The sequence below is a fragment of the Dreissena polymorpha genome, chromosome 2 (genome assembly GCF_020536995.1).
Source record: "Dreissena polymorpha isolate Duluth1 chromosome 2, UMN_Dpol_1.0, whole genome shotgun sequence".
Lineage (NCBI taxonomy): Eukaryota > Metazoa > Mollusca > Bivalvia > Myida > Dreissenidae > Dreissena > Dreissena polymorpha.
The window spans coordinates 149,579,747-149,588,568 of NC_068356.1; the positions used below are offsets into that span (position 1 = coordinate 149,579,747).

An 8,822-nucleotide genomic window follows, 5' to 3' on the forward strand; every position below is an offset into this window, starting at 1 on the left:
GTATTTCATGTACAGATTCTTGATTGGTATGGTACATAAATATACTTGTCTACATACATTATTGTACAATTCTAATTTTAAAGGATTGTACACAATAAACTACCTTTTACATACAAACTAAATTTAGTTTGAATATACCCTTCCCAAAATTAAATACGCTTTTACCAAAATACTCGTCAAAAAGTGTATTGTTTAGGCATTGTAAACAAAAAGTGTATTTATTCTGCTTTTTCATGAGTAAGTGCGCTTAAGTGTATTTTTTCTGTATTTTTATTTTCTTTAAGTGTATTTTCTGCACGTTTTCATTTCAGAAGTGCATTATTTGTCAAACTAAATTTTTTTCGAGTGTATTTTCAGTAGAAAAAAGTGTATCTTTTTATGCAAGAAGCGCGTGTTTTAATTAAATGCTTTTTTTTATGCATATAAGTATATCTTCTTATTTGCAAAACAAATCTTTATGTACAAGTTTTTTATATGCATCTTCGTAAAAATAAAAATGGCCCCTGTAGAAAATAATTGAAGTTAAAGGGATCTTTTCACGTTTTCGTAAATTGATAAAACTGAAAAAAGTTGCTTCAGATTCGCAAATTTTCGTTTTAGTTATGATATTTGTGAGGAAACAGTATTACTGAACATTTACCATGGTCTAATATAGCCATTATATGCATCTTTTGACGATTTTAAAACCGAAAAAATTATAAAGCGTTGCAATGCGAAACGATTGAATAATTTGGAGAGTTCTGTTGTTGTCGTTAAATTTTGTGACACTACGAAGATTGCTTTTATAAGGTATCAAATACGTCGTTTATGTATACTCGGCAGAATAGCCGAGAGGATAAAAGCATTTTTACTTCAGGACCACGGCAGGACTCCAGGGGTCACTGGTTCGAAACCTGCTCCAGGCAAAGTTTGTTTTCCTTTTTTTAAATTTTTTTCTTTATTTTTTACTGCAGCTTTTATGATCAAATGTTTACATTTATCAATAGAAAGCATTTAATGAATAACTTAAGAACATGCCAAAATCTGTGAAAAGGCCCCTTTAAAGGACAGGGATATAGTGTTTGATAGGAAGAAGGTATTGAATTCTTTTTCATAATTCACATAATATTAATGGTCTTACTGTTGCAATCTGTCTGCTCATAAAATATGTGAATCAGTAGAACAGCTGTAGAAAGGACAAGTACAACTTATACATTAATCAAGCTGCGGTTCACCACTTAAAATATTGAAAAATATTAAAAATATTGAAAGTGTAAACAATATTATGCATCAATTATATTTCCTCAAGATCAAAACATAAGTACTAAGTATGTGAACTTTCTTATTCCGATATTTAACCCAAACAAATAACTGTCTTCTATACAATATAAAGAAGTGAAACTCCAGCTGCTGGAGCAGTATTGAATTTTCATTAAAACAATTAATTGGTCCTTTATTTAAGGCAAGTGACCGATTGCCCACACAGTACAATACAGCACAATACAGCACAATACAAACCAACATAAACACAAAATATGAATAAAGCTGGGGTCACCGCCTTGGAACGGTCAATGCAAAGCATTGGGGGTTTAAACCTGGTTATAGAGCGGTCAACCTCACACTTGGCCCAGCAATATTCATAATACATTTAAGTGTAAATAAAATTTAACGTCATAGCATTGTAACTCAAATTAAACAATAATAAAAGGGAATTAAAACGCATTCAATTTAATTACTATTTAATTATTCAATTGCATTAAAGACACAAGAGTAACAGAGTTACAACTTTTTGACGAACGATCAAATAAAACTATTAACAATTGTCAACTACATTCCTTCTTTATAGAAAAAGATTTGAGAATGTAGCATCATGGAGTTAATATCTCAGATAATCATCGCGCAAATACAGGAAGAAGCAGCAATAATGGGTGTACAAATTCCATATTACATAGCTTGGTTGTTTATGTGACTGCTAAAAAAAATAAAAATAATTAAATCAAACAAGAAACGTCTATCAGAGAAAAAATATAAATAAAATGGAACGTTATAAACCCAATGTGCATGTAGATTACAACTGGGAAAGTCGGTCGTATGACGTCACAAAAATCCATAATGACATAATGACGTGAACAAATTGCAGGGACAGTACTAAATAAAAATATTAATGGGGCTGTGCTACTAATAAAACAAGTTTAGGTGATTTAATATTAAAAAGCAAATGAATAAAAATGGTAATTCCATTAAAGCGACATTATTGAAATCAAACAGTATATAGGTGTTTTGACAACTGAAGACAGAAATGATTTGATGTACGATTTGAGTCCAAATGTGGTTTTCATGCAGATTCGTTCATACGACACAATGACACAATTTAATTCAACAGTGAAAAATGCCTATAATGTAGTTTTCATGCAGATTTGTTCATACGACACAATGACACAATTTAATTCAACAGTGAAAAATGCCTATAATATCACTAATGTTTCCAAATTTTAAGGGAAGAAAGATATAGTGAATCGAAAACTATCAAACACGTGTTTTTATGTACATTAGTATCGTATCCTTTTGATAAAAACAAGTTAATTAAATTGAAAAGTTTAATATGAACATTTGGTTTAACATATTTTAATTTGCGGACACGCTTCAAAACATCTCCGTAAAATGATGGATGGGAGATTCAATTATTTAAATGCCATTTTAAAGAAACATTATATTTTGAAATTAAATCACCATACTTAGAGTAAAATCTAGCAAATTTATTTCTAAGGTTATGATACAAAAAGCCTCGTTTTAGCAATTTTTTTAGTTAATATTAGATTACGATCATTAAAATCTTTAATACAAGAACATGCTCTGGCATAACGTACCAACTGTGAAATGTAAATACCATAGGAAGGTCCTTCAGGGATGTTGCCATTTAGAAACGGAAAATTCACAATTTCAAAGTTAAAATCGTCCCGTTTGTCGTATAAACTAGTTTTGATCAAATTATTATTAATAGTTAAATGTAAGTCTAAATACGCAGCGTCTGTATTGGATATACACGATCTATTTAAGACTAGTTCTTTTAGGTAGATTTTGTGAATATATTGTTCAAATAATGGATTATCTAAATTAAGTATGTCATCAATGTACCTACTAGTAAGGTTAAAACAATTAATCAAATCTACTTGCTTAGTTTTAGATAATTCTAACATAAATTCGCTTTCATAACAATACAAAAAAGGTCAGCTAGAAGTGGCGCACAATTAGTACCCATAGGAACGCCAATAATTTGTTGAAATATTTTACCATTAAATTCAACAAACAAGTTATCCAAAAGAAAAGTAAGTGCTGCACAAAAGTAAAGACCAGTCCAAATGATGTAATTGTCTAATATCTGATTAGTAAAAAAAGCTGTTTTAGTGTTTAAAGCTAGATACAAACACTTCTCTCTAGCAAAAGTTTTTTCAATCAAAGAAACAAGTTTGGATTTTATTAAAGCGTGAGGAAGCGTTGTATATAGTGTAGAAAAATCATAAGTACTTACCTGTGACACCTTATACTTTTTATTTTCAATTTTATCGATTACTTCTAAGGTGTTTTTATTGACCAAAATAGGTTGATATTACTATTTTCATAAACTTTATTACAAAATTTAGCTATATGATATCTAATAGCACTCAATGCAGATGTAAGATACACTGATAATTGTTTGGTGGTACAAGACACTGAATTAGCGATAAAACGACTTTTATATGGCGTCTTATGTAATTTAGGTATCCAGTAAAGTGATGGCAATTTCTTGTCAGTAATATTGACTATTACATTTAACTTTATGCATTGGGCAATATGGTCGGTAATAATTTCATTAGGTTGCTTATTGTACTCACAATATGATGTAGTTTGTGAAAGTTCTTGTGAAATAGGCTATTAATAGACATTTTAATAGGCAACTATAATAATATTTATTATATTATTATTATCTGGTAACACCATTCAGGATGTTATATTGAAATATTCACAATAAAATTACGTTACCAGTGTTGTGTATTATGGCTATTTGGGTGTTGAAATATGCCTTATCAGTGGGTTTATCTCTAGTTGATTATGGCAGAAACAGCATGGTATCAGATAAGAGATTAGCCCTCCCGCAATTAAATCAACTTCACATCATAAATATTAATCCCTATCAAAGCTCCATCGAGGCCTAACAAAGGGGGAAACACTCTTAACACACCACTGTCCCCCTTGGACCAACACCATTCCCTTGTTTTTATATCATCGCATTATTATAAAGGAAGTTGTATTTCGTCGGCTCCACGCAAAACTATCGTAACTCTACTTTTTCAGAAAATGACTTTTTGGCATTTTAATAGTTTTTGGCCTGGGGCGAAGCCCCTAGGCCAAAGTACTAATACCGTTTTTAGCATAGGTGCGTTTACGCACCTATGCTTATGGTATATACCACATTTTGAAAATCCACATCGATTGGTTACCCTTTATGAAGCCTTACCTGATCAAAAATCAGACGAACTATCTATTTAATTTAGTATATGGTCATTCTTACAAAAAAAAATTTGGAAACGTTTTTCTAACGTTTTCTTCAAAGAATATTGCTGACACCGTTTTTAGTGAATTTTTCTAAGATCGTTTTATGTCAAAAAATCTTCTTATAACCTAAAACAAATTTCGTTCGTAAAACAATTCTATCTGCACTATAAATCTCAATCTCCTACGCAGTGGCCTTCCTTATACTAGAAGTTACTGACCGGGCGAAGCAAGGGAAGTAACTGCTGTGAGGAGTTTCTATAAAAATCTGCATTCAGAAATCTGTATTCAGAACTCAATCTGTTGTGCACGTCTGCATCTAACGCTTACCACAAGTTTTACGACAAATTCTTGACGCAGACGAATAGGGTAGCGTCTATTTTCATTTGTGAAAAGAATAGTTCGATACAGATCTGTTCGTGCTTAAATTTTGAAAGGCTTGGGTAATTATTTTTCATAAGCGTTTCAAACACTGATGTAAATGGAAAGATTATCTATTTAAATAGTCGGTAATTGTTTGAAATTATTGATTTGAGAAATTCGCGGATGGCGATATCGAACTACATTATACCACGTGACGCCATTCTTCCCTGTATCTTGCACCTATGCTTTTAACGCAATCGGCGCTCTCGTTTTTCGGCGTAAGCTGAATAAGCCAGCTTTTCACCCTGACTTGACCTTTGTAAGTGTCCAATAATACTCAAATAAAATTTCCCGCGGCTAGGTACGAATGAATACACTTCATTTATTCCATTGGCTGATTTGAGTATAACACCAGAACATTGGAAACATATCCGCGTCTTTGTAACACTGTTTTACTGCATGAAACAATTTTATCTCTAATGAAAAGACCCAATAGATAGAACAGTTTTACAATCAATTTTCGACATAAATACAGTTTGTGCGTTCACCTTTTATTTTCAGAGAATTACCAGCGCAAAAGCGTTTAACTAAAGGCTATGTTGTCATATTTAGTACTTACTTGCATTGCATTTCAACCCGCGAGGTTTCGGGTCAATACGCGGTCATTTTGTGAAAGTCAGAGTTTATATACAGTTCATCACCGGAGTTCGCAAAAGGGGTTGCGATCATTGTGTCTTACTGACAATAACGTAGTGACTGCAATGCATTGCATTCCAATCCGCAAGGTATCAAGGTCAGTTTGCGGTCAGTTGCAGAAATCTTTATATAAACGCCGTCTCGTAAACTTTGTGCACTTGAAGTCTGTTTTGATCAGAAAGATACTAAATAAAGATATTCGGCGATATTATTGTGGTATGTCAATCATCGATTTTTAATATAGTTTCAAAATTTGCATGATAAGGACCAATTTTGATAAAATTAATTAAAAATATTTATCCATTTAGACCAGTTTATTAAGCATGACCACAATAATTCGCTATACTATAATTATGCAATTAAATAAGATTCGAGTATTGCCGGCTAACCTATATGCACTCGTTTATTTTCATGTTTCTTGTGTTTTTCTATTCTGTAAATATAGATATCTGAGTAATAATATCACATAAAGCAAAATAAGCCACGAAATCTGGCGCAACACCCCGTAATTGATTTGCTTATGATGTAGCTAACAACTGCGCAGAAAAAAGGCATCCGCTACTTTTTATCTCATAGAGATAACTTTTGATCGTTCATAAACATCGACCACAATCAACGCCGTATATCTTTTTTAAAGATATTTCTTGTTTTAATTACTTAAACATTAAACTGAAATACACATGTAGCGTTACATATGTGCGTGTGTATCATATCACATAACTTTTAAAAAATGTTTCAAATATACACACATAATTAAGTAATTTACAATTTAAGAAGTGTGCCGGTTTGTACTGTACTTATCCAAATTCGAATGCCTCATGTTGCTATCATACAATAGTGTTATAATAACGGCAAACTTTAACAATACTAAATTATATATTCACTGCAGATAAACAAAATAAACGTATTTATTCTGAGTTATTAAGCCGGATTTATTTAGGTTGTGTACATGTACTTTATGAGCAATATACATGTCTTGTAAACTGTATTATGACTCTTAATATGACATTGTTAATTCTTTTACTAAAGAAATAAATTGGCAATTGTCTAAATATGAAAATCTTTCATTCTCTCTAATCAGACGAGGATATAATTAAGCATCAAAAGATGAAGAAACGAACATGTCTAAAAAATCGATGATAATAGATTATTTTGACAAAATGAGTAATGCATACGGAATAATCACGACATACATGTACCGCTAATTCTGAAGCTGTCTGTTTAATTATGGTATATAAAACACCAATCACACAATTGTTTATTCATATTCATGTAAAGTGTGTAAATTATAAATTATATTACGTACCTTTGTACACCAAATCACCGATTGTCTAACTTTTTGTAACAGACTTAAGAAGCAGAGAGAGCAGCAATCGTGTGATACAAATCTCGACTATTAATCACTGTCAAAATGAAATCTTTCCCAATATGTGTTCGTTGTGTTATACATGGCTGGATCAAAGTTTGCCCGTACAATGAAGTGACTGATACGAGTTAAGGTCGTACAAGATAACCGCTTACATTATGCGTCCAAGTATTAGAGCTGACTACTTTTGTTAAAATTATTGATAACACCTTCATTTGTATGAGTTACATATGTAACAGAAAAGTTCTTCATTTAAATGTATGGAAATCAATTATGCCTAAGCGGTATATTTATTAAACATGTTCAATTGATTTTATTAAAAACGCATTGGAAAACAATAGGTGCATGTATTAAACTGTAACTTTAGAAAGCTATGGGTGTGACTATTCGTTGTAATGTCGTCAATATTGATACATTGAATAGGTTTCAATTTATCCGATGTTACCATAGTGAAGTAAGTTGCATGTGCATTAAAAAAATAACATGTATTTTCATGATTAGAAATGAAGAAGACATCGAAATTGAAGTTGTAAACAGTTCTTTTTTATAAAAAAATCCGTGATATTATATATGTATGGTCTGTTTAGATCCAGAAATGCAGAACAACCACAAGTAGTATAGGAGGGACCGGTGTGGTTGGACTAGTATGACATATATAAAGACACAAGATGGATTATGCTGAATATGGGCATTTATTTATGCCAAAACTGAGACATCCTAAGTATGTATAATATAAAACATTATTTTCTTATATGTGATGTAAACATAAACCATAATATGTCAAATATGAAAAAAAACATATTTTTATATGTGACATATCTGGGTGGCAAAAAACCGCAGATCAAGTTACATGTATAATGAATGTTACAACACAGTTCAAAGTTGTGACGAAAATGCAACTTGGCATGTTGTATCAACAACGTTAAACTGTAACACTACGGAAATATGAGGTAAACATAAGTGGCTTCATTAAGTGAGTTCTTGACAAACTATAATTTTGACATAAATTCGAACAATACAATACAAAATGTATTAAGTTGTTAAGGTTAATTATACATTATAATACAGGTACATCACAGTAAAAAAACAAAACAACAAAAACAAAAAACAACCAAACTCTGCCCCTTGGCATGTTGTATTGATCAACAACGTTAAACGGTAGCACTAGTATGGACACATGAGGTAAACATAAGTGGCATCATTAAGCGAGTTCTTGACAAACCATAATTTTGACATAAAATCGAACAATACAATACAAAATATATTAAGTTGTTATGGTTAACTTTACAGGTACATCACAGTGAAAAAACCAAACTCAAGGCGGCAGGTGGGGAGGAGGAGGTTAGCTGTTGATAGAAACAAGCCTTTCCTCCTTCAACGATAAAACAAAATGGCCAAGCTGCCTATTGATTGGTTGAACCGTGCTATTGACATGACGCGTTATCTATGATCGCTCCGCCCACTAGAATTGATCCACCAATCAGCGATCGATTAATCGGGCGCACTCGTTAGCAACGACCTGTCCGCCATTTTCTAGACAAGCTACATGTTTAGGTTCACTTTTATTCAAACGAGTTTCTTTTGTTTTTCTCTTAAAAAAACGATTAAAAATGGTTAAACGGTGTCAATGGGGATTATGTAACTCGGACAATCGATATCTTGAAAGATTAGTTGGTGACATTTAATTTATATCGTTTCCAAAGCCGATAAGAGATCTTGAGAAGTGTAAGAGATGTATAAATACATGCGGTCGAACAACTGAACGTCAACACTGTCAAAGACAATTATAATATATTTTTATCGGATATACTAGCAGGTTTAAATAGTTTATGTTATCGATCTGATTATCACATATTTAATTTTTCGGCGTAAGCTGCATAAGCCAGCT

At 31.9% G+C, this 8,822-nt stretch overlaps 1 protein-coding gene and 1 long non-coding RNA gene across 3 annotated transcripts in view; one reads left to right on the forward strand and one right to left on the reverse strand.

The window, feature by feature from the left end:
* Positions 1 to 7,047, reverse strand: part of LOC127869409 (uncharacterized) — a 74,751-nt gene extending 67,704 nt beyond the window's left edge. The window contains exon 1 of one of the 2 annotated variants that reach the window (XM_052411955.1): positions 6,875 to 7,047. The gene's annotated coding sequence lies outside the window, so the exon portion shown is untranslated. The remainder of the gene's footprint in view (positions 1 to 6,874) is intronic. The other variant, XM_052411953.1, reaches the window with a different exon arrangement.
* A 130-nt stretch (positions 7,048 to 7,177) lies between these two features.
* On the forward strand, positions 7,178 to 8,521 carry LOC127870472 (uncharacterized). Its single transcript, XR_008044837.1, has 3 exons — positions 7,178 to 7,388; positions 7,522 to 7,655; positions 8,225 to 8,521. It is a non-coding gene; the product is annotated as an uncharacterized LOC127870472 (long non-coding RNA).
* The last annotated feature ends 301 nt before the right edge of the window (positions 8,522 to 8,822 follow it).